Source organism: Ranitomeya variabilis, chromosome 6 (assembly GCF_051348905.1).
Source record: "Ranitomeya variabilis isolate aRanVar5 chromosome 6, aRanVar5.hap1, whole genome shotgun sequence".
Taxonomy (NCBI): Eukaryota; Metazoa; Chordata; class Amphibia; order Anura; family Dendrobatidae; genus Ranitomeya; species Ranitomeya variabilis.
The window spans coordinates 27,825,802-27,853,140 of NC_135237.1; positions in this window are offsets into that span (position 1 = coordinate 27,825,802).

The window sequence follows — 27,339 nt, forward strand, 5'->3', positions numbered from 1 at the left end:
ATCTAGCAACCAAGGGGCCACAGTATCTTATATGCTGGACTATAAGAATTAGAAAACATGGCCGTGTTTGCCAATGTGATGGATTGAGAAAAAAGCTGTGATGGAAAATATGACCACCAATGTAACTTAATTATAGATTTCACTGAAGAGAAATCATTATACAGCATATGTGAGAATTAAAATATAACTTTTAATATAAATCCTTAAAAGTAACAAAAAATAGTGCCACCCTTTGTGAAAATCGGTTGAATTCCTGTTGATGAAGGTTACTGTCACATCAAACAGACAAGACAACAACTTAGGATAAAAAAAGATTTCTAATATGGTGACTAAAAAAGAAATCCATATAGAACCGGAAACAGTGTAGATGGTGTTAAACTGTATGCTCTGTAACGGAGACTAACCACCAATAACACGACACTGTTAACCTGGCTGCACTTGTATGATTATAGCAAAATTAACACCACCCATGATGATGCAAATATAAGCTATACAGCAACAAAACTACATACATAAGCTATATAGCACATACAGCAATAGGACTGCGTAATCACATATTAATACATAGAAACAGTCTCACCAAATCCGGTAGATGTATGGGTGGAGGAAGATCATCAATGATTCTTCAGGCCAGTAATGGGATGGACAATACCCTATCAGTCCCTAAGGGGCTAGCAGTAGTCTATCCCCAAAGCTCCCATCCTTACAAGGACAGTCCACAGCTACCCCTACGTTAAACATGCCCTGCACTTTCCCTCAAATCACCACTATTCACCATAGCTCCGTTCCCAGCGTTTCATTCATTCCCCAGTCGTTTACAGCTGGGAGCGGTGGCATTAGCAGCACTCCCGGTTGTAAACTTGAAATTCCCCTTGATATGGTTTATTGCATGGGACTTGACTGTACGGCAGACAGGTATGGTATATTGTTGTTTTTTTATTTTATGATTTATTACAGGAGATTGATGGCTTTGCTTGGAATGCCACAAAAATAAAGATGGGAAAACTGTGTATATTGTTTTATTTCATTAACAGACTTTTTTCTTACAGTGTGTGTTTTATTAACCCTTTAACAACTGTAGGATTAGTAATGGAGAGGTGTCTTATTGACACCTCTCCATTACTAAGCCGGCTTAATGTCACCTTACAATAGGAAGGTGACATTAACCCCTCATTACCTCATATGCCACCACTACAGGGCAGTGGGAAGAACCGGGCAAAGCTCCAGAATTGGTGCATCTAATAGATGCGCCTTTTCTGAGCAGCTGCGGGCTGCTTTTTTTAGGCTGGAGGGGCCCATATCCATGGCCCCATACCAGCCTGGGAATAGCAGCCCACACCTGTGAGTTTAGCCAGGTTGGTTGTAAAATATAGGGGCGGACCCCACGTCAGTTTTTCTTTCATTCATTCATTCTCCCTGGCTCGTGCTGCTTGCCGGCCGGGCAGGGGAGGAGGGATGACAGCTGGCTTCAGCACCACACGCAGGGGGACAGCGCTTACTGTAGCGCTTCTTCCTGATGGCCGTCCATGTGGTCCAGATGCGGCACATGGGCGGCATGTGGCTGCTGCATGTGTGCCACACGGATGTGTCACATGGACACACGGACACAGATATCTCCGATTCCGTATTTACCGGTACCTGAAATATCAGGATGTGTGAAATCGGCCTAATGCTGAGAAGATTCAGGGACAAACTACAGAGGAGAGGAGAGGAGAAAGTGGCTGAATGAGCAATGAATTGGGAGGCAGACACAAACAGCAGTCCTATGAACAATCACGTCAAGTCCAGTAAGATATCGTAGCCACAGAGGAAACTTCTGCAAGAACTAAATTACGACTGGTAGCCAGTGCAGTTTCTAACACTGAAAGAGCGAAAACCAGCTGATGTCATAGGCGAAAAGTCTTGCAAGAGTTCAAAAGGCACCTGTTGTACCAAGAGAAAGGCTGACATTCAAGTCTAGAGATAAGCAGATCAAGCAAAATTCAACATCGCCTGTTAGTTCCGATTTTCCCAACCATCTGGCTGAATCTGTGCAGAAGCAAATTACAAAATCCATATTTTAGCGAATGCAGTTTTGTAAAATTTGTGCATAATTCAATTCCACTCAAATTTATTCACTCATCTCTAATCCGGTGAGATTGTATTGTTCCTGGATGCGCCACAATGTGACACAGCAAAAAAAAAAGTTTATAAAGAATGTATGGCATTGGGTCTGGTGCTGCCATCCCTGACAAAGAAAAAGCAACGGCAAGTTGACGACATAGACAAAGAGTTCCAGAGGAGTTCAGAAGGCACCTGGCATACCAACAGGATGACTAACATTCAGGCCAGAATATAAACATGCTGCTACTTTTGCTCTTGTTTCTATTTTAGAGGGCAATGTGAAAACTGCAATGTTTTGAAAAATAGGCTTATGGTCACTAAACCAAATATGTTTATAAAAAAAACTAATTTACGTAATCATTTATTTTCTAATGATACATAAAAATGAAAGTCGAAAACAAAAAAAGCCCTGAAAACAAAAAACATGTTCTGTAACTAGACAAGTCAACAAAAAATAATGGGTTATTAAAGTAAAAAAAAACACCCACGTAGCAATTGTTACATACTGTAATTTTTTTTTTTTTTAAATGCAATTTATTGTTTTCAGATTGTCTGGGACATTTGGAAATTGAAAATAAAATGTCATAACCATTACAGTGCATTTGTACTTTTTTTCCCCTTACAATATGAGTTGCTTTGTTGTTTTTTTCTGTAAGTGTTTGTACTGAATAAAATCTAGAGCAAGCTTCAAGCGTCTGCTCTTCTGTTTTTGGATGTTCCCATTTTATTAGGAAAATTAAAGTTGATTATTATTTTCCACGAAAATTGTAGCCCATAAGAGTGGTGTCATTTAATATGCGCAGATTCATGTACTTGTGGAGCAGAATGCAAAATTAATTTTATTTTATCATTTGGCCTGAATGTATAAGGGACATTTAAGAAAACATTTTCTTTTTTTAAACTTTGAAAAAAGTGACAATGTTTCAGTACTTAAGTATTTATCTGGCAATATACAGTACATGATAAAATAAAAAAATATGGTATTAAATATCCTGATAAAAAAAACAATAAGTAGTTTACTATTATATTTGCATAATGTATGTATGGATATGGCTTTTAAATATTTTAAAATCAAGCACACAGCCATGCAATCCTCAGAGAGTAATATATAGTGGTAAGGGTCATACTAAAGAGCTCTAGGACTGTAAACATGGAGTGTTGTGAATTGGATTTTTGGCTCCCTCTTGTGGTCACTAGCGACATGACACTTTGAGTTTCTTTCCTCAGCTTGGTACCCACCTGGCTCGTTAGTCCAGGGGTGTTGCTATTTAAGCTTCCTGGATTTTCAGTCTGGTGCCTGGCATTGTTGTAATCAGTTCCTTTCTGTTTGCTCCTGTCTGCTGGTCCTGGTTCTTGCAAAATAAGCTAAGTCCTGCTTCCTTATTTTTTGGTTATTTGCATTGCTCTTATTTTTGTCCAGCTTGTACTAAATGTGATTCCTGATTTTGCTGGAAGCTCTAGGGGGCTGATATTCTCCCCCCGGGCCGTTAGACGGTTCGGGGGTTCTTGAATATTCAGCGTGGAAATTTTGATAGGGTTTTTGCTGACCGTATAAGTCATCTTCCTATATTCTGCTATTAGTCAGTGGGCCTCTCTTTGCTAAAAACCTAGTTCATTCTTACGTTTGTCTTTTCTTCTTACCTCACCGTTATTATTTGTTGGGGGCTTGTATCCAACTTTTGGGGTCTTTTCTCTGGAGGCAAGAAAGGTCTATCTTTTCCCTTCTAGGGTTAGTTAGTTCTCCGGCTGGCGCGACACGTCTAGAACCAACGTAGGTACGTTCCCCGGCTGCTGCTATTTGTGGTGCTAGGATCAGGTATACGGTCAGCCTAGTTACCACTGCCCTATGAGCTGGTTTTTGTGTTTGCAGACTTGGTAATAACTTCTGAGACCCTCTGCCATTGGGGTCATAACAGTATGCAAGGCCAAAGGTGAATGTTTAATGCATTGCAGAAGTGGGATAATAAGAAAGGAAATTCAGAGTTTTTTTGTTTTTTTTTCTCTTTCTTCCTCCCCTTTACCTCTGAGTGGCTTGAGCTTGCTGCAGACATGAATGTCCAGACTTTGATTACTAGTGTGGATCAGCTTGCTGCTCGTGTGCAGGGCATTTAAGATTTTGTTACCAGTAGTCCTATGTCTGAACCTAAAATACCTATTCCTGAACTGTTCTCTGGAGACCGATTTAAGTTTAGGAATTTCAGGAATAATTGTAAATTGTTTTTATCTCTGAGACCCCGTTCGTCTGGAGACTCAGCTCAGCAAGTTAAAATTGTTATCTCTTTCTTGCGGGGCGACCCTCAGGATTGGGCCTTCTCGTTAGGGCCAGGAGATCCGGCATTGGCAAATATTGATGCGTTTTTTTCTGGCGCTCGGGTTGCTTTACGAAGAACCCAATCTTGAAATTCAGGCAGAAAAAGCCTTGCTGGCTATCTCTCAGGGCCAGGATGAAGCTGAAGTGTATTGCCAAAAATTTCGGAAATGGTCCGTGCTTACTCAGTGGAATGAGTGTGCTCTGGCCGCAAATTTCAGAAATGGCCTTTCTGAAGCCATTAAGAATGTGATGGTGGGTTTCTCCATTCCTACAAGTCTGAATGATTCCATGGCGCTGGCTATTCAAATTGACCGGCGTTTGCGGGAGCGCAAAGCCGCTAATCCTCTGGTGGTGTTGTCTGAACAAACACCTGATTTAATGCAATGTGGTAGAATTCAGACTAGAAATGAACGGAAAAATCATAGACGTCAGAATGGGTTGTGTTTTTACTGTGGTGATTCTACACATGTTATATCAGCATGCTCTAAACGCCTAACAAGGGTTGTTAGTCCTGTCGCCATTGGTAATTTGCAACCTAAATTTATTTTGTCTGTGACTTTAATTTGCTCATTGTCTTCCTACCCTGTTATGGCGTTTGTGGATTCAGGTGCTGCCCTGAGTCTTATGGATCTGTCATTTGCCAAGCGCTGTGGTTTTGTTCTTGAGCCGTTGGTAAATCCTATCCCTCTTAGAGGTATTGATGCTACGCCATTGGCGGAAAATAAGCCGCAGTTTTGGACACAGGTAACCATGTGCATGACTCCTGAACATCGGGAGGTGATTCGTTTTCTTGTTCTTCATAAAATGCATGATTTGGTCGTTTTGGGTCTGCCATGGTTACAGACCCATAATCCAGTCTTGGATTGGAAGGCAATGTCTGTGTCAAGTTGGGGCTGTCAGGGAATTCATGGTGATTCCCCGCCGGTGTCTATTGCTTCCTCTACTCCTTCGGAAGTTCCTGAGTATTTGTCTGATTATCAGGATGTATTCAGCGAGTCCAGGTCCAGTGCTCTTCCTCCTCATAGGGACTGTGACTGCGCTATAGATTTGATTCCAGGTAGTAAATTTCCTAAGGGAAGATTATTTAATCTGTCTGTACCTGAGCATACTGCAATGCGTTCGTATATCAAGGAGTCTCTGGAGAAGGGGCATATCCGTCCATCCTCTTCCCCTCTTGGTGCGGGATTCTTTTTTGTGGCCAAGAAGGACGGATCTTTGAGACCTTGTATAGACTATCGGCTTCTGAATAAAATCACTGTTAAATTTCAGTATCCTTTGCCTCTGTTGTCGGACTTGTTTGCCCGGATTAAGGGTGCCAAGTGGTTCACCAAGATAGATCTTCGTGATGCGTACAACCTTGTGCGCATTAAGCAAGGAGATGAATGGAAAACTGCATTTAATACGCCCGAAGGTCATTTTGAGTACTTGGTGATGCCTTTTGGGCTCTCTAATGCTCCTTCAGTGTTTCAGTCCTTTATGCATGATGTCTTCCGGAAGTATCTGGATAAATTTATGATTGTTTAACTGGATGATATTCTGTTTTTTTCTGATGATTGGGACTCCCATGTAAAGCAGGTCAGGATGGTGTTTCAGGTTTTGCGTGAGAATGCTTTGTTTGTTAAGGGCTCAAAGTGTCTCTTTGGAGTACAGAAGGTTCCCTTTTTGGGTTTTATTTTTTACCCTTCTGTGGTGGAGATGGACCCAGTCAAGGTCCGAGCTATTCATGATTGGACTCAACCCACGTCAGTTAAGAGTCTTCAGAAGTTCTTGGGTTTTGCTAACTTCTACCGTCGTTTTATCGCTAACTTTTCTAGCGTTGTTAAACCTTTGACGGATATGACCAAGAAAGGTTCTGATGTTGCTAACTGGGCTCCTGCAGCCGTGGAAGCTTTCCAAGAGCTGAAGCGCCGGTTTACTTTGGCGCCTGTTTTGTGCCAGCCTGATGTCTCACTTCCCTTTCAGGTTGAAGTGGATGCTTCTGAGATCGGGGCAGGGGCCGTTTTGTCACATAGAGGCCCTGGTTGCTCTGTAATGAGACCATGTGCTTTTTTTTCTAGGAAGTTTTCGCCTGCTGAGCGGAATTATGATGTTGGCAATCGGGAGTTGTTGGCCATGAAGTGGGCATTTGAGGAGTGGCGTCATTGGCTCGAGGGTGCTAAGCATCGTGTGGTGGTCTTGACTGATCACAAAAATCTGATGTATCTCGAGTCTGCTAAACGCCTGAATCCTAGACAGGCCCGTTGGTCATTGTTTTTCTCCCGTTTTGACTTTGTGGTCTCGTATTTACCAAGTTCAAAGAATGTGAAGGCTGATGCTCTTTCAAGGAGCTTTGTGCCTGACTCTCCTGGAGTCTCAGAGCCAGCTGGTATTCTTAAAGAGGGAGTAATCTTGTCAGCCATTTCTCCAGATTTGCGACGTGTGTTGCAGAGATTTCAGGCTGGTAGACCTGACTCTTGTCCACCTGACAGACTGTTTGTTCCTGATAAATGTTCCAGCAGAGTCATTTCCGAGGTTCATTCCTCGGTGTTGGCAGGGCATCCGGGGATTTTTGGCACCAGAGATTTGGTGGCTAGGTCCTTTTGGTGGCCTTCCTTGTCACGGGATGTGCGGTCATTTGTGCAGTCCTGTGGGACTTGTGCTCGAGCTAAGCCTTGCTGTTCTCATGCCAGCGGGTTGCTCTTGCCCTTGCCTGTCCCGAAGAGGCCTTGGACACACATTTCCATGGATTTCATTTCGGATCTTCTGGTGTCTCAGGGCATGTCTGTCATCTGGGTGGTATGTGATCGCTTTTCCAAGATGGTCCATTTGGTGTCTTTGCCTAAGCTGCCTTCCTCTTCCGATCTGGTTCCTTTATTCTTTCAGAATGTGGTTCGTTTGCACGGTATTCCTGAGAATATCGTGTCTGACAGAGGATCCCAGTTTGTTTCCAGGTTCTGGCGATCCTTTTGTGCTAAGATGGGCATTGATTTGTCGTTTTCGTCTGCCTTTCATCCTCAGACTAATGGCCAAACGGAGCGAACAAATCAGACACTGGAGGCTTATTTGAGGTGTTTTGTTTCTGCAGATCAGGATGATTGGGTGACCTTCTTGCCATTGGCTGAGTTTGCCCTTAATAATCGGGCTAGTTCCGCTACTTTGGTTTCGCCATTTTTCTGCAACTCTGGTTTTCATCCTCGTTTTTCCTCGGGACATGTTGAGCCCTCTGACTGTCCTGGGGTAGATTCTGTGGTGGATAGGTTGCAGCGGATCTGGAATCATGTGGTGGACAACTTAAAGTTGTCACAGGAGAAGGCTCAGCATTTTGCCAACCGCCGCCGCGGTGTGGGTCCCCGACTTCGTGTTGGGGATTTGGTGTGGCTGTCTTCTCGGTTTGTTCCTATGAAGGTATCCTCTCCTAAATTTAAGCCTCGCTTCAACGGTCCTTATAAGATTTTGGAAATCCTTAATCCAGTGTCCTTTCGCTTGGATCTTCCGGTGTCATTTGCCATTCACAACGTGTTCCATAGGTCTTTGTTGCGGCGCTACGTTGTGCCTGTGGTTCCTTCTGTTGAGCCTCCTGCTCCAGTGTTGGTTGAGGGCGAGTTGGAGTACGTGGTGGAGAAGATCTTGGATTCTCGTCTCTCCAGACGGAGGCTTCAGTATCTGGTCAAGTGGAAGGGCTATGGTCAGGAGGATAATTCCTGGGTGGTCGCCTCTGATGTTCATGCGGCCGATTTGGTTCGTGCCTTTCACGCTGCTCGTCCTGATCGTCCTGGTGGTCTTGGTGAGAGTTCGGTGACCCCTCCTTAAGGGGGGGGTACTGTTGTGAATTGGATTTTTTGGCTCCCTCTTGTGGTCACTAGCGACATGACACTTTGAGTTTCTTTCCTCAGTTTGGTACCCACCTGGCTCGTTAGTCCAGGGGTGTTGCTATTTAAGCTTCCTGGATTTTCAGTCTGGTGCCTGGCATCGTTGTAATCAGTTCCTTTCTGTTTGCTCCTGTCTGCTGGTCCTGGTTCTTGCAAAATAAGCTAAGTCCTGCTTCCTTATTTTTTGGCTATTTGCATTGCTCTTATTTTTGTCCAGCTTGTACTAAATGTGATTCCTGATTTTGCTGGAAGCTCTAGGGGGCTGATATTCTCCCCCCGGGCCGTTAGACGGTTTGGGGGTTCTTGAATACTCAGCGTGGAAATTTTGATAGGGTTTTTGCTGACCGTATAAGTCATCTTCCTATATTCTGCTATTAGTCAATGGGCCTCTCTTTGCTAAAAACCTAGTTCATTCTTACGTTTGTCTTTTCTTCTTACCTCACCGTTATTATTTGTTGGGGGCTTGTATCCAACTTTTGGGGTCTTTTCTCTGGAGGCAAGAAAGGTCTATCTTTTCCCTTCTAGGGTTAGTTAGTTCTCCGGCTGGCGCGACACGTCTAGAACCAACGTAGGTACGTTCCCCGGCTGCTGCTATTTGTGGTGCTAGGATCAGGTATACGATCAGCCTAGTTACCACTGCCCTATGAGCTGGTTTTTGTGTTTGCAGACTTGGTAATAACTTCTGAGACCCTCTGCCATTGGGGTCATAACAATGGAGCTGTTATAGGATGCCAATATATATGGGCGAACCTGCCAAAATTAGAGCTAAGCAGATTCACTCCAATTCACAAAAAATGTAAGGAGAGACCAGCACAGAAAAATGATAGAAATAAAACATGAAATAAGTCAGTTAAAAATAAAAATAATAGTCATGAGACACAAAATCAAACCAAAAATGGGGAAAAAAGGGGGGGGGGGGTACACCGCACTCTTTTTCTCCTTTTTTTTCTCATTTTTTGTTTCATTTTGTGTCCCATTACTTTTTTTTATTTTTAAATGACGTAATACATTTTTTATTTTTATAAGTTTTTGGTGCTGGTCTCTCCTTACGTTTTGTTTGTGGTTCCAAAGTGGGGTTGTTAGCCCTCCGTTTTTTTAATTCTGTATTCGGACATCAACAATGGTGAGCTGATTACCTCCTGGTCTATTTTGGCCTCAAATTTATTCAATACCGATCTAGTATGCATTTTTTATGCATATGGATCTTTGCAAACCCAAGATCATAGGGTTAAAAAAAATAATAATAATTCTCACTTGTCCTCAGTTTTAACCTGTCGCTCTCTAGTCCAGTCATTTCTTTAGGCACTATGTTGCTCTTTACAGTACGGTTTTCTCTTCGGGCATCTTTGGCATAAGAGAAGATTTCTAGAAGAATATGATTGTGCCGTGGAGATGGTGTATTCCCTCATACCAAAACAAATAAGACAAGCCGAGATTATAAGCATGAGAGCTCTGGATAAAAGGGAACCTGGGATACCAACTAGTGTTCTCTGGCTCTCACCTGTTCTTCGTTTTAGGCATTCTGTAATTCCCTCCAGGCAGTGAGACACTTCATGTCATGATGTCACTCGAAGCCTAGTCTAGAATGATGTTGCAAGGACCAGTCAGCAGTGGAGATGCCAAAGATGCCACAAGAGAAGACTATAGAAACAAAAAGTTCATCAGCTCACCACTTCAAGGTGGCCAAGGTAGCTTGTTGAGTCCGCTGCGCGGACAGACGTATGGGCCAATTCCCAGTATGTGGATAAGGTAGACTAGATAATTCCAGCGTTCGCAATTGAAAAAAATTAAAATAATTGTTTGACCACTCTAAAATTCCCCAAAATAACAAAAACATAAAAGAAACATTTGGTCTATGCGTTTCATGCCCATGTTGTGTTATTTTTTAATAAATTTTAGAATGATCAAATAAATATGTTATTTTAATTTTTTTCAACTGAAAATACTGGTATTATCTACAGTATTTACACTGGAAAAGAACACCTGACCAGAGGGAGCAGCAGGAAGGCTGAAGAGAAGAATGGACCAGAGAAAGTGACAGGTAAGGGCTCGGGAGAGGAGGGTTGAGTATTTTTTTTCACCCCTTTATTGCCGTTCATTGCCATTTTATTGGATTCTAATCTGATACATCTACCCTTGTGTCCTGTAAGTACAAATAGCTCAGCCGCCACATACTAGACCTCACAAACTCCCCAAAAATACCTATCATCTGTTATATCACTGACTACAAGTGATATCAACACATGAACTGTGCGTCATGCACTTCAGGAGTTGGATTTTCATGGATGATCAGACGCCCACAAGCCTAAGATCATGATGCACATGAATAGTTTGAGAACTGGACTCTAGAGAGATGGTAATGATATGTTTTCTAGAGTGATAAATTACCTCTCTCTGGAAATCTGATGGATGAATTTGGCGAATTCTTGGAGAAAACAATAGCACTATCTTGAACTGTACATACTGAAAAATTAGGAGATATTTTGGAATATTGCTAATTTTCAGGGTTCACCCTAGGCAATAGAGATGAACAAATCAAATTTGTGTAACTTTTTAGGTTAAAACCTGGCCTTTAGATTTGTGCTAATTGCCAAAACATTCACAACGCCAAAATCGTATCAGCCTTAAAAGGCTTACACGGCCTCAGGTATGGCTGCACAAAGCCTTACAGCTATCACATGGTATAGAATCGTAGAATCATAGAATGTTAGAGTTGGAAGGGACCTCCAGGGTCATCGTGTCCAACCCCTTGCTCAAAGCAGCATTCACTAAACCATCTCAGATAGATGTCTGTCCAGCCTCTGTTTGAAGACTTCCATTGATGGAGAACTCTCCACCTCTCGTGCCAGTCTGTTCCACTCTTTGATCACCCACACTGTCAAAATGTTTTTTCTAATATCTAATTTGTATCTCCTCCCTTTCAGTTCGATTCCATTGCTTTTCATGTTTCAATGTGCAAATGAGTAAAATGATGATCCCTCTACACTGTGACAACCCGTGACTGCAGACTTAGGCAATACAGCTAAGACCATACAACCCCTTTATGTCCCTCCAACTGGAAATTTTCTCTACAAGGCCAGAGCACATGGCAATGAATTTTTAATGAACTATTGGCATAATAAAAGAACAGTAGCAGTCATAACTGGGCTGTGTTGGACTGATGGCTTTAGAGTAGCCTTTGGACCCCTTCTGACACAAGTATTATGAATGCCACATACTATGTTACGGGCCATAGTACAAATTTTGAGTTGAGGTTCATAGGCCACAAGCTACACATCCGACCCTTAAAAGGGTTGCTAACTTTCTTTGTAATGTTCAATAATGAAGATGAATGAAGACTCTCTATTCCAAGCAGGTGATCCATCCATGCTAGAAGATGTCAAATGCGTCTTCTTGTAGCAAAGCATAATGGACCTTAACTAAAACATTTAGAAAATATATTAACAATTGTTTCCTAATATTAACATACAGGCCACAGAGGCTTATTACACCCACATGGAAGGAAATACTTAATATTCCGGATGCACCCAGTTTACTAAACATATTTACTGCGAATGTTCTCGGATCAGACCCCGGAGTGTACATTGTGTCACAAATTGTATTGCTGCAGACATGCTTATGATGATTGCTGAAGAAGACCCTTGGGATGTTACTTTATTACCTTTCCAAACCACACTTCAGAGGAATTCATTAATTGATGCTCTTAGCAGCTTCATTCTGACAAAAACATATGATACTAAAATGTTAAACATGGAAGCTAAGATGAGGCTGTCAGAAGAAGCCTGAAAGTGGTTATTAATATGGCTTTTGATAAATATCTGCTCAGGCTCACACTGTGCCACGTCTGCTTTCATCTTTGAAAGTAGTTAATCTGATTGATGAAGATCCTGTTTCAGATTGTCTCCCATGCTGAGTTTAATAACTACACTTTTTGCACAAAAAGGACTAGAAAAAAAAAGTCCTTCAACAGCACCTGGAAGATGTTGTGTTCCTCATGTTTCCAAGTCACAACAGAAACTGTAAATGTGAGATTGACCATCGGTCGAGGATGGTAACCATGTGTGTCCAGTATCAAAAAGAGGCCTCCTCATTCCCTCCGCACCTTGTAATATTTGTTTGGAAACAGATGCAGTAAATTTCAGAGAACGCATCATCAGAAGAGTCATGAAGGAATAAGCCGATGAGATACCGGAGATAGCCCTAAGCACGGATGAATTTCAATAACCCATGTCATTACCACGGCGAATGGTTTTCTAGGCTCATTTAAATGCAGCCATTATAAACATATTAAAGATATAACTTACACTTGTGGCTCATGAAATGGAAAAGTGAGACGAATAGAGGTGACCGGTGACGCGGAGGAAAAACACAACGACGGGTATGGAAAGGTTCAATAGAGATGAGCAAATCGATTCAATGCAAAAAATTAAATTTGGGTCAATTTAAAAAAAAAAAAATAGCTTGGACCCAACAAATGTGAACAATTTCACTTTGCTTGAATCGTTTGAAAAGGCCTCCGCCATTTTACACATTGCAGTAGATTACATCAACAAAAGAAGGCTCCATTGACCTCAAATATATCTGGGCATGCATTCTCACAATGCCTTTTACAGCTTTCAATAGCACAGCCAATTATAAGGAGCTATCACAGCCTGTATAAAAGTCAAAGCAGGCAACGCAACAGCCACTATGGTGTGAATCTGGATAGTGAGAAAACGTCACAGCTCAACAATAGAGATTTAGAGGAAGGGAGAGAAATTAAGAAAACACTGAAGAAACTGCACAGATAGTGTGTGACAGCAGACCAGTGGAGAATAGTTATCTTTTTAGCCAGAGCCATATATGTTGATGTAATTTGGAGATTATTAAGGATGCGCTTACGTTAAAGAGCTTGAAAGGGGTTCAGTGCAGTCATAGGTCACCTCAGTGTGTAACACGTCTTTACAGGGCAATTGTTCTCTATTTGTAACAAAAACTTTATTTCATTAACTTTTCTAATCTTTAGGAAACATTACCCCATCTATCCCATGAACAAATATTCTTTTGTAATATACAATCATGGCCAAAACTGTTGGCACCCTGAAAAAAGTTCCTGAAAATTTAGTATAGAATTGAAAATAATTGCAATTACTCTTGTTTTGTAATATACATGTTTGCTTCCTTTGTGTGTATTTTTGGAAAAAAAAAAAAGACAAATTGGACATAATTTCATAGAAAGTCCAAAATTGTTGGCATTCTAAACCTAATATATGGCTGCACACCTTTAGGAATAAATAACTGCAATCAATCACTTCCTATAACCACCCACAAGATTCTTAGCTGGAATTTTGGACTTTTCCTTTGTAAACTGCTCCCGGTCTCTCATATGTGAAGGCGTCTTCTCCCAACAGGAATATTAAGATCTCTCCACAGGTGATCAATGGGATTTAGATCCGGACTCATTGCTGCCACTTCAGAACTCTCCAGCGCTTTGTTTCCACCCATTTCTGGGGGCTCCTTGAACTATGTTTGTGGTCATTATCCTGCTGGAGGACCTAGGGTGCAAAGCCAGCTTTCTGACACTGGGCATTACATTGTAACCCAAAATCCTTTGGTAATCTTTAGATTTCATGATCCCTTGCATACAATAAAGGCACCCAGTGCCAGAGGCAGCAAAACAACCCCAACACATCTTTGAACCTACACAATATTTGACTGTAGGTGCTGTGTTCTTTTCTTTGTAGACCTCATTCCATTTTCAGTGAACAGCTGAATGATGTGCTTTACCAAAAAGCTCTATCTTGGTCTCATTTGTCCACAAGACACTGTCCCAGAAGGATTTTGGCTTACTCACATACATTTTGACAAAATGTAATCTGTTTTTTTTTATGTTTCTATGTCAGCAATGGGGTCCACCAGGGTCTCCTGCCAAAGTTTTTCATTTCATTCAAATGAATCCTGAGCTTGAAGGACAGTTTGAATTTTTTTCCAACTTCTTTGGAGCTGCTTATCCACCATCAGGATTATCTTGTGTTACAACTAGTGTTGAGCGATACTTTCCGATATCGGAAAGTATCGGTATCGGAAAGTATCGGCCGATACCGTCAAAATATCGGATCCAATCCGATACCGATACCCGATCCCAATGCAAGTCAATGGGACGAAAATATCGGAATTAAAATAAACCCTTTATAAACTTGTAGGTTCATTCTACATGAAGGAAAACAACTAAGAATAATGTAGGATGTATTGGGGGACGTGGCGGAGATATTAAAGGGACAGAGGTTTAGCCCAATGTAATAGAATAGCAGGATTTTTAATTTTTTTTTATGAAGTTCGGCGTTAGAAAGAATTTGACTATGTTATTTTTTTTTTTTTTTATGTCAGATATTGATGTTTCACTACTTCCACGCCCTTCACCTTCTTTTTTACTTCTCCCACGCTTTCTTCTTAATTATCCTCATCATCAGCTTCTTTGACATCAACTTCTTCACCTTATTCATCTTCTTCTTCATCTTCTACCTATTATTTTTTGGGTTACATTGTTCATATTCTTTTTATTTTACTATTATCTTCATCATATTCAACTTCTTCATCATATTCTTATTTGTGACAGGCATTCCCGTAGTTGTTATCTATAAAAGTTTGAAGATTACACCTTCCGTTCTGCCTGTCACAAACCAGTTACATTTGTCCGCGTTCAGTTTGGCCTGCAGCATCAGGCTTTATCCAGGGGCACCACGAGGAGGAACGGACTCACCCCCATACACTGCTTAGTCTTCTTCTGCTTATAATTTACATAATATTTTTTTGCTCTGATATTTTGTGTTATGCTTAATGTCCTTCTGCTCTTTGTTCTGCAGCCTCTTGTTCTTCTGCTTCTCGGTCTTCCAGGTCGTCGTCGTCTCCAGGGTCGTCGTCTCCGGGGTCGTCGTCATCGGGGTGGTCTCCGGGGTCGTCGTCATCGGGGTGGTCTTCAGGGTCATCGTCTCCAGGGTCGTCGTCATCACGGTGGTTGTCGTCTCTGGTGTCGTCGTCATCTTAGGGGTGTTCTTCCGGGTCATCGTGTTTAGTCTCTTGAACTTGGAAATGTAGCAGAAGGTACAAGAAGGCTGAGAAAATGCCGAGAACCAGCTGATGGAACTGGAACTCGGATGGCTACCCGAAGGTCCAAGAGCCAATGGAACTACCGAGGACCAGCTGACGTTACTGGAACCCGGTTACTAAGCAGGAGGTACCCGTGCCTGAAAGCACTACCAAGGACCACCTGACGTTGGTGGAACTCGGATACCCAGAGGGAGGCACCTAAGCCAAAGGCTCTGCCCGGAACCAGCTGACGGTACTGGAACCAGGATGGGGAGCAGAAGGTACAAGAGCAAAAGACACTGCCGAGAACCAGCTGACGGTGCTGGAACCCGGATGGGTAGCCGAAGGTCCAAGAGCCAATGGAACTACCGAGGACCAGCTGACGTTACTGGAACCCGGTTACTAAGCAGGAGGTACCCGTGCCTGAAAGCACTACCAAGGACCACCTGACGTTGGTGGAACTCGGATACCCAGAGGGAGGCACCTAAGCCAAAGGCTCTGCCCGGAACCAGCTGACGGTACTGGAACCAGGATGTGGAGCAGAAGGTACAAGAGCAAGTGTCTGCGTGGCTTTTGCAGGACACGTTGCCGGCTGCACAGCAGGGGAACAGCTGGCGGTGCTGGACCCCACTGACACATTGGCGAGGTGTTTGGCTCTGTGCAGCCAGCACTTCCGGACAGCAACGAGCGGTGTTGTAGCCCGGGCTCTGCAGGGGGAGCAGAGTGTAGGCCGAAGCCTACTTGAACCAATTTCAAAGGTAACCTTTAACCCCCCCTCAGGGGTTAGAAAGTAGAAGAGCCACAGCTTATGCAGCAGTAGTGCTGCACAAGTCAAAGGTTGCTCTTTTAATTTCGCTCCTTGCACACGCTGAATGAAACACGTATAACATTTAGCCCTTTATACAGTCAAACTGTGTTGGAGGCGCGAGTTCCCTTTGTAATGAGACGCAGCACAGATGTCAAGAATCCCACCTTGGTGCTGGGTGCAGCCTCCTGAGCGTTGTTATTTGCTGTACAGGAGTCTGCGCTGTCGTGTTATCCCCTGGCCTAGCGCTGTTAGCGCTGCCCATCTTCTGACCTCATTTAATGTTGGCCGGTGCGGTTCGCGATGCCCATGAATCACAGCCCCGCAGTGTATTGACATAGTTTAAACACTGCGGGGCTGGGATTCATGGCCTGGCGCAGTACATATGTTCGCCTCTCGCTTGGGTTCTTACACCTGCTTCAGACTATGTGGCGTCAGCTGATCCCTTATCGCATGCCACGGCCATGAAGCCGCACAGTCCGAAGAAGGCGGAAGGAGAGGAGGGACAGGCGAACTGATGCACTGATCCTGCCCATCAATCACACCCTCGCAGTCCCAATAAATAAGACACCGAGGGGCGTTGTGTGGGTCAGGGCGGCCGCAGAGGCGCAGGCAGCCAAACAATGATGCCAGAAGACGGGCAGCGCTACCAAGGGGGTTGCAGCGTGTCATTACAAAGGAAAGTCACACCACCGGGACGGTTAAATGGTCACACAGAGGACACATTGCAGACGTGTTTTCAGTTCCACATGTGCGAGGAGAATACGTTTCTGAGCCACCTTGCACACATGCAGCATTACCGCTGTACAAGGTGGCTGGATAACGTAAAAACGCCTGGGGGAGGGGGGACAGGTTCCCTTCAATTTCAGTTCTTGTGTCTGCGTGGCTTTTGCAGGACACGTTGCCGGCTGCACAGCAGGGGAACAGCTGGCGGTGCTGGACCCCACTGACACATTGGCTGGTGTTTTTCTCTGTGCAGCTAGCACATCTGGGCAAAAACTGGCGGTGTGTTAGAGCCCAGGGACAGCAGGAGGAGGAGCAGGAGGAGGAGGAGCAGGGGGAGGGGAGTGTAGGCCGAAGCCTGCACAGGCGGCAGCTTTGGGTGTGTTGTGTCTGCGTGGCTTTTGCAGGACACGTTGCCGGCTACACAGCAGGGGAACAGCTGGCGGTGCTGGACCCCACTGACACATTGGCGAGGTGTTTGGCTCTGTGCAGCCAGCACTTCCGGACAGCAACTAGCGTTGTTGGAGCCCGGGCTCTGCAGGTGGAGCAGAGTGTAGGCCGAAGCCTAATTGAACCGATTTCAAAAGTCACCTTTAACCCCCCCTCAGGGGTTACAAAGTAGAAGAGCCACAGCTTATGCAGCAGCAGTGCTGCGCAAGTCAAAGGTTGCTCTTGTAATTTTTCTCCTTGCACACGCTGAATGGAACACGTATAACATTTAGCCCTTTATACAGTCAAACTGTGTAATGGAGGCGAGAGTTCCCTTTGTAATGAGACGCAGCACAGGTGTCAAGAATCCCACCTTGGTGCTGGGTGCAGCCTCCCGAGCGTTGTTATTTGCTGTACAGGAGTCTGCGCTGTCGTGTTATCCCCTGGCCTAGCGCTGTTAGCGCTGCCCATCTTCTGACCTCATTTAATGTTGGCCGGTGCGGTTCGCGATGCCCATGAATCACAGCCCCGCAGTGTATTGACATAGTTTAAACACTGCGGGGCTGGGATTCATGGCCTGGCGCAGTACATATGTTCGCCTCTCGCTTGGGTTCTTACACCCGCTTCAGACTATGTGGCGTCAGCTGATCCCTTATCGCATGCCACGGCCATGAAGCCGCACAGTCCGAAGAAGGCGGAAGGAGAGGAGGGACAGGCGAACTGATGCACTGATCCTGCCCATCAATCACACCCTCGCAGTCCCAATAAATAAGACACCGAGGGGCGTTGTGTGGGTCAGGGCGGCCGCAGAGGCGCAGGCAGCCAAACAATGATGCCAGAAGACGGGCAGCGCTACCAAGGGGGTTGCAGCGTGTCATTACAAAGGAAAGTCACACCACCGGGACGGTTAAATGGTCACACAGAGGACACATTGCAGACGTGTTTTCAGTTCCACATGTGCGAGGAGAATACGTTTCTGAGCCACCTTGCACACATGCAGCATTACCGCTGTACAAGGTGGCTGGATAACGTAAAAACGCCTGGGGGAGGGGGGACAGGTTCCCTTCAATTTCAGTTCTTGTGTCTGCGTGGCTTTTGCAGGACACGTTGCCGGCTGCACAGCAGGGGAACAGCTGGCGGTGCTGGACCCCACTGACACATTGGCTGGTGTTTTTCTCTGTGCAGCTAGCACATCTGGGCCCCAACTGGCGGTGTGTTAGAGCCCAGGGACAGCAGGAGGAGGAGCAGGAGGAGGAGGAGCAGGGGGAGGGGAGTGTAGGCCGAAGCCTGCACAGGCGGCAGCTTTGGGTGTGTTGTGTCTGCGTGGCTTTTGCAGGACACGTTGCCGGCTACACAGCAGGGGAACAGCTGGCGGTGCTGGACCCCACTGACACATTGGCGAGGTGTTTGGCTCTGTGCAGCCAGCACTTCCGGACAGCAACTAGCGTTGTTGGAGCCCGGGCTCTGCAGGTGGAGCAGAGTGTAGGCCGAAGCCTAATTGAACCGATTTCAAAAGTCACCTTTAACCCCCCCTCAGGGGTTACAAAGTAGAAGAGCCACAGCTTATGCAGCAGCAGTGCTGCGCAAGTCAAAGGTTGCTCTTGTAATTTTTCTCCTTGCACACGCTGAATGGAACACGTATAACATTTAGCCCTTTATACAGTCAAACTGTGTAATGGAGGCGAGAGTTCCCTTTGTAATGAGACGCAGCACAGGTGTCAAGAATCCCACCTTGGTGCTGGGTGCAGCCTCCCGAGCGTTGTTATTTGCTGTACAGGAGTCTGCGCTGTCGTGTTATCCCCTGGCCTAGCGCTGTTAGCGCTGCCCATCTTCTGACCTCATTTAATGTTGGCCGGTGCGGTTCGCGATGCCCATGAATCACAGCCCCGCAGTGTATTGACATAGTTTAAACACTGCGGGGCTGGGATTCATGGCCTGGCGCAGTACATATGTTCGCCTCTCGCTTGGGTTCTTACACCCGCTTCAGACTATGTGGCGTCAGCTGATCCCTTATCGCATGCCACGGCCATGAAGCCGCACAGTCCGAAGAAGGCGGAAGGAGAGGAGGGACAGGCGAACTGATGCACTGATCCTGCCCATCAATCACACCCTCGCAGTCCCAATAAATAAGACACCGAGGGGCGTTGTGTGGGTCAGGGCGGCCGCAGAGGCGCAGGCAGCCAAACAATGATGCCAGAAGACGGGCAGCGCTACCAAGGGGGTTGCAGCGTGTCATTACAAAGGAAAGTCACACCACCGGGACGGTTAAATGGTCACACAGAGGACACATTGCAGACGTGTTTTCAGTTCCACATGTGCGAGGAGAATACGTTTCTGAGCCACCTTGCACACATGCAGCATTACCGCTGTACAAGGTGGCTGGATAACGTAAAAACGCCTGGGGGAGGGGGGACAGGTTCCCTTCAATTTCAGTTCTTGTGTCTGCGTGGCTTTTGCAGGACACGTTGCCGGCTGCACAGCAGGGGAACAGCTGGCGGTGCTGGACCCCACTGACACATTGGCTGGTGTTTTTCTCTGTGCAGCTAGCACATCTGGGCAAAAACTGGCGGTGTGTTAGAGCCCAGGGACAGCAGGAGGAGGAGCAGGAGGAGGAGGAGCAGGGGGAGGGGAGTGTAGGCCGAAGCCTGCACAGGCGGCAGCTTTGGGTGTGTTGTGTCTGCGTGGCTTTTGCAGGACACGTTGCCGGCTACACAGCAGGGGAACAGCTGGCGGTGCTGGACCCCACTGACACATTGGCGAGGTGTTTGGCTCTGTGCAGCCAGCACTTCCGGACAGCAACTAGCGTTGTTGGAGCCCGGGCTCTGCAGGTGGAGCAGAGTGTAGGCCGAAGCCTAATTGAACCGATTTCAAAAGTCACCTTTAACCCCCCCTCAGGGGTTACAAAGTAGAAGAGCCACAGCTTATGCAGCAGCAGTGCTGCGCAAGTCAAAGGTTGCTCTTGTAATTTTTCTCCTTGCACACGCTGAATGGAACACGTATAACATTTAGCCCTTTATACAGTCAAACTGTGTAATGGAGGCGAGAGTTCCCTTTGTAATGAGACGCAGCACAGGTGTCAAGAATCCCACCTTGGTGCTGGGTGCAGCCTCCCGAGCGTTGTTATTTGCTGTACAGGAGTCTGCGCTGTCGTGTTATCCCCTGGCCTAGCGCTGTTAGCGCTGCCCATCTTCTGACCTCATTTAATGTTGGCCGGTGCGGTTCGCGATGCCCATGAATCACAGCCCCGCAGTGTATTGACATAGTTTAAACACTGCGGGGCTGGGATTCATGGCCTGGCGCAGTACATATGTTCGCCTCTCGCTTGGGTTCTTACACCTGCTTCAGACTATGTGGCGTCAGCTGATCCCTTATCGCATGCCACGGCCATGAAGCCGCACAGTCCGAAGAAGGCGGAAGGAGAGGAGGGACAGGCGAACTGATGCACTGATCCTGCCCATCAATCACACCCTCGCAGTCCCAATAAATAAGACACCGAGGGGCGTTGTGTGGGTCAGGGCGGCCGCAGAGGCGCAGGCAGCCAAACAATGATGCCAGAAGACGGGCAGCGCTACCAAGGGGGTTGCAGCGTGTCATTACAAAGGAAAGTCACACCACCGGGACGGTTAAATGGTCACACAGAGGACACATTGCAGACGTGTTTTCAGTTCCACATGTGCGAGGAGAATACGTTTCTGAGCCACCTTGCACACATGCAGCATTACCGCTGTACAAGGTGGCTGGATAACATAAAAACGCCTGGGGGAGGGGGGACAGGTTCCCTTCAATTTCAGTTCTTGTGTCTGCGTGGCTTTTGCAGGACACGTTGCCGGCTGCACAGCAGGGGAACAGCTGGCGGTGCTGGACCCCACTGACACATTGGCTGGTGTTTTTCTCTGTGCAGCTAGCACATCTGGGCAAAAACTGGCGGTGTGTTAGAGCCCAGGGACAGCAGGAGGAGGAGCAGGAGGAGGAGGAGCAGGGGGAGGGGAGTGTAGGCCGAAGCCTGCACAGGCGGCAGCTTTGGGTGTGATGTGTCTGCGTGGCTTTTGCAGGACACGTTGCCGGCTACACAGCAGGGGAACAGCTGGCGGTGCTGGACCCCACTGACACATTGGCGAGGTGTTTGGCTCTGTGCAGCCAGCACTTCCGGACAGCAACTAGCGTTGTTGGAGCCCGGGCTCTGCAGGTGGAGCAGAGTGTAGGCCGAAGCCTAATTGAACCGATTTCAAAAGTCACCTTTAACCCCCCCTCAGGGGTTACAAAGTAGAAGAGCCACAGCTTATGCAGCAGCAGTGCTGCGCAAGTCAAAGGTTGCTCTTGTAATTTTTCTCCTTGCACACGCTGAATGGAACACGTATAACATTTAGCCCTTTATACAGTCAAACTGTGTAATGGAGGCGAGAGTTCCCTTTGTAATGAGACGCAGCACAGGTGTCAAGAATCCCACCTTGGTGCTGGGTGCAGCCTCCCGAGCGTTGTTATTTGCTGTACAGGAGTCTGCGCTGTCGTGTTATCCCCTGGCCTAGCGCTGTTAGCGCTGCCCATCTTCTGACCTCATTTAATGTTGGCCGGTGCGGTTCGCGATGCCCATGAATCACAGCCCCGCAGTGTATTGACATAGTTTAAACACTGCGGGGCTGGGATTCATGGCCTGGCGCAGTACATATGTTCGCCTCTCGCTTGGGTTCTTACACCCGCTTCAGACTATGTGGCGTCAGCTGATCCCTTATCGCATGCCACGGCCATGAAGCCGCACAGTCCGAAGAAGGCGGAAGGAGAGGAGGGACAGGCGAACTGATGCACTGATCCTGCCCATCAATCACACCCTCGCAGTCCCAATAAATAAGACACCGAGGGGCGTTGTGTGGGTCAGGGCGGCCGCAGAGGCGCAGGCAGCCAAACAATGATGCCAGAAGACGGGCAGCGCTACCAAGGGGGTTGCAGCGTGTCATTACAAAGGAAAGTCACACCACCGGGACGGTTAAATGGTCACACAGAGGACACATTGCAGACGTGTTTTCAGTTCCACATGTGCGAGGAGAATACGTTTCTGAGCCACCTTGCACACATGCAGCATTACCGCTGTACAAGGTGGCTGGATAACGTAAAAACGCCTGGGGGAGGGGGGACAGGTTCCCTTCAATTTCAGTTCTTGTGTCTGCGTGGCTTTTGCAGGACACGTTGCCGGCTGCACAGCAGGGGAACAGCTGGCGGTGCTGGACCCCACTGACACATTGGCTGGTGTTTTTCTCTGTGCAGCTAGCACATCTGGGCAAAAACTGGCGGTGTGTTAGAGCCCAGGGACAGCAGGAGGAGGAGCAGGAGGAGGAGGAGCAGGGGGAGGGGAGTGTAGGCCGAAGCCTGCACAGGCGGCAGCTTTGGGTGTGTTGTGTCTGCGTGGCTTTTGCAGGACACGTTGCCGGCTACACAGCAGGGGAACAGCTGGCGGTGCTGGACCCCACTGACACATTGGCGAGGTGTTTGGCTCTGTGCAGCCAGCACTTCCGGACAGCAACTAGCGTTGTTGGAGCCCGGGCTCTGCAGGTGGAGCAGAGTGTAGGCCGAAGCCTAATTGAACCGATTTCAAAAGTCACCTTTAACCCCCCCTCAGGGGTTACAAAGTAGAAGAGCCACAGCTTATGCAGCAGCAGTGCTGCGCAAGTCAAAGGTTGCTCTTGTAATTTTTCTCCTTGCACACGCTGAATGGAACACGTATAACATTTAGCCCTTTATACAGTCAAACTGTGTAATGGAGGCGAGAGTTCCCTTTGTAATGAGACGCAGCACAGGTGTCAAGAATCCCACCTTGGTGCTGGGTGCAGCCTCCCGAGCGTTGTTATTTGCTGTACAGGAGTCTGCGCTGTCGTGTTATCCCCTGGCCTAGCGCCGTTAGCGCTGCCCATCTTCTGGCATCATGTAATGTCGGCCGGTGCGGTTCGCGATGACCATGAATCCCAGCCCCGCAGTGTCTTAACATTGTTAAAACACTGCGGGGCTGGGATTCAGGGCCTGGCGCAGCACATATGTTCGCCTCTCACACTCGGGTCCTTACACCCGCTTCAGACTGTGCGGCGTCATCTGATCCCTTATCGCATGCCACGGCCATGAAGCCGCACAGTCCGAAGAAGGCGGAAGGAGAGGAGGGACAGGCGAACTGATGCACTGATCCTGCCCATCAATCACACCCTCGCAGTCCCATTAAATAAGACAACGAGGGCTGTTGTGTGGGTCAGGGCGGCCGCAGAAGCGCAGCCAGCCAAACAATGATGCCAGAAGACGGGCAGCGTTACCAAGGAGCTTGTTGCGTGTGTCAATACAAAGTCAAATCACACCTGAGGGACGTTTTAATGGTCACAGAGGACACATTTTAGACGTGTTCACTTCAACATGGGCAAGGAGAATAAGTTTCTGAGCCACCTTGAACACATGCAGCATTACTGCTGTTCAAGGTAGCTGTAAAACATAGAAACACCTGGGGGAGGGGGGACAGGTTCCCTTCAATTTCAGTTCTTGTGTCTGCGTGGCGGTCGCAGGACACGTTGCCGGCTACACAGCAGGGGAACAGCTGGCGGTGCTGGACCCCACTGACACATTGGCTGGTGTTTTTCTCTGTGCAGCTAGCACATCTGGGCAAAAACTGGCGGTGTTAGAGCCCAGGGTCAGCAGGAGGAGCAGGGGGAGCGGAGTGTAGGCCGAAGCCTGCACTCGAGCAAGTTGAAAGGAAACCTTTAACCCCCCCCCCCCCAGGCGTTTGTAGCTGAAAGAGCCATTGTGTACAGCACTAATGCTGGAAAAGGTAAACTTAGCTCTTTTAATTATGGTCCTTGTACATGCGGAACCTAACATTTATGAAATGTGTCCCCACACAGCGTTAAACCGTCCGGTAGGTGGAACTTTCCTTTGTCGTGTGACGCAGCACAGCCATCATTTTTACCCCCTTGTCGCCGTTCGCCCCCTCCTCAGCGTTGTTTGAATCTGTCCCGGAGCCTGCGCTGTTAGGTTAGCCCATGGCCATGCACACATGTTGCGCTGCCCGTCTTCTGACCTCATTTGGTGTCAGGCTGGCTGCGCCTGTGCGGGTGCGCTGGCCGAGATCCCGCCTCGCAGTGTCGTCTCATGTAATCCCACCGCGGGCCTGTGATCCGTGCCCGTGCGCAGTGCATATCCTCTCCTCTCACTCCCCTCCCTACGGCTTTTTCAGACTGTGCGGTGTCACGGCCGTGGCATGCTATTAGGGACCAGCTGACATCGCACAGTCTGAAGAAGCCATAGGGAGGGGAGTGAGAGGAGAGGATATGCACTGCGCACGGGCACGGATCACAGGCCCGCGGTGGGATTACATTAGACGACACTGCGAGGCGGGATCTCGGCCAGCGCACCCGCACAGGCGCAGCCAGCCTGACACCAAATGAGGTCAGAAGACGGGCAGCGCAACATGTGTGCATGGCCAAGGGCTAACCTAACAGCGCAGGCTCCGGGACAGATTCAAACAACGCTGAGGAGGGGGCGCACGGCGCCAAGGGGGTAAAAATGATGGCTGTGCTGCGTCACACGACAAAGGAAAGTTCCACCTACCGGACGGTGTAACGCTGTGTGGGGACACATTTCATAAGTGTTTGGTTCAGCATGTGCAAGGAGCATCACGAAAAGAGGCACTTTTTCCCTTTGCATCATTACTGCTGCACAAGGTGGCTCCTTCAGTAACAAACGCCTGGGGGGGGGGGGGGTCAGGTTCCCTTACATTTAACTTGTTGTGCCTGCGTGGCGGTCGCAGTACACGTTGCCGTATACACAGCAGGGGAACAGCTGACGTTACTGAACCCCAATAACAGAGGAGGGACTGTTGACTGTGCGTACAGCACTTCTGGACGGCAACTGGCGGTGTTGGAGCCCAGGGACAGGTGGAGGAGGAGGAGGTTGGAGGAGGTAGGAGGAGGTAGGAGGGATTGCCACACACACAGCAGGGGAACAGCTGACGTTACTGAACCCCAATAACAGAGGAGCGACTGTTGACTGTGCGTACAGCACTTCTGGACGGCAACTGGCGGTGTTGGAGCCCAGGGACAGGTGGAGGAGGAGGAGGTTGGAGGAGGTAGGAGGAGGTAGGAGGGATTGCCACACACACAGCAGGGGAACAGCTGACGTTACTGAACCCCAATAACAGAGGAGGGACTGTTGACTGTGCGTACAGCACTTCTGGACGGCAACTGGCGGTGTTGGAGCCCAGGGACAGGTGGAGGAGGAGGAGGTTGGAGGAGGTAGGAGGAGGTAGGAGGGATTGCCACACACACAGCAGGGGAACAGCTGACGTTACTGAACCCCAATAACAGAGGAGGGACTGTTGACTGTGCGTACAGCACTTCTGGACGGCAACTGGCGGTGTTGGAGCCCAGGGACAGGTGGAGGAGGAGGAGGTTGGAGGAGGTAGGAGGGATTGCCACACACACAGCAGGGGAACAGCTGACGTTACTGAACCCCAATAACAGAGGAGGGACTGTTGACTGTGCGTACAGCACTTCTGGACGGCAACTGGCGGTGTTGGAGCCCAGGGACAGGTGGAGGAGGAGGAGGTTGGAGGAGGTAGGAGGGATTGCCACACACACAGCAGGGGAACAGCTGACGTTACTGAACCCCAATAACAGAGGAGCGACTGTTGACTGTGCGTACAGCACTTCTGGACGGCAACTGGCGGTGTTGGAGCCCAGGGACAGGTGGAGGAGGAGGAGGTTGGAGGAGGTAGGAGGAGGTAGGAGGGATTGCCACACACACAGCAGGGGAACAGCTGACGTTACTGAACCCCAATAACAGAGGAGGGACTGTTGACTGTGCGTACAGCACTTCTGGACGGCAACTGGCGGTGTTGGAGCCCAGGGACAGGTGGAGGAGGAGGAGGTAGGAGGAGGTAGGAGGGATTGCCACACACACAGCAGGGGAACAGCTGACGTTACTGAACCCCAATAACAGAGGAGGGACTGTTGACTGTGCGTACAGCACTTCTGGACGGCAACTGGCGGTGTTGGAGCCCAGGGACAGGTGGAGGAGGAGGAGGTTGGAGGAGGTAGGAGGGATTGCCACACACACAGCAGGGGAACAGCTGACGTTACTGAACCCCAATAACAGAGGAGCGACTGTTGACTGTGCGTACAGCACTTCTGGACGGCAACTGGCGGTGTTGGAGCCCAGGGACAGGTGGAGGAGGAGGAGGTTGGAGGAGGTAGGAGGGATTGCCACACACACAGCAGGGGAACAGCTGACGTTACTGAACCCCAATAACAGAGGAGCGACTGTTGACTGTGCGTACAGCACTTCTGGACGGCAACTGGCGGTGTTGGAGCCCAGGGACAGGTGGAGGAGGAGGAGGTTGGAGGAGGTAGGAGGAGGTAGGAGGGATTGCCACACACACAGCAGGGGAACAGCTGACGTTACTGAACCCCAATAACAGAGGAGGGACTGTTGACTGTGCGTACAGCACTTCTGGACGGCAACTGGCGGTGTTGGAGCCCAGGGACAGGTGGAGGAGGAGGAGGTAGGAGGAGGTAGGAGGGATTGCCACACACACAGCAGGGGAACAGCTGACGTTACTGAACCCCAATAACAGAGGAGGGACTGTTGACTGTGCGTACAGCACTTCTGGACGGCAACTGGCGGTGTTGGAGCCCAGGGACAGGTGGAGGAGGAGGAGGTTGGAGGAGGTAGGAGGGATTGCCACACACACAGCAGGGGAACAGCTGACGTTACTGAACCCCAATAACAGAGGAGCGACTGTTGACTGTGCGTACAGCACCTCTGGACGGCAACTGGCGGTGTTGGAGCCCAGGGACAGGTGGAGGAGGAGGAGGTTGGAGGAGGTAGGAGGGATTGCCACACACACAGCAGGGGAACAGCTGACGTTACTGAACCCCAATAACAGAGGAGCGACTGTTGGGACTGTGCGTACAGCACTACCAGGCAACAACTAGCGGTGTTGGAGCCCAGGGACAGGTGGAAAAGCAGAGGAACACAATGTAGGCCGAAGCCTGAGAAAGTCGAAAGGGAACCTTTAACCCCCCCCCAAG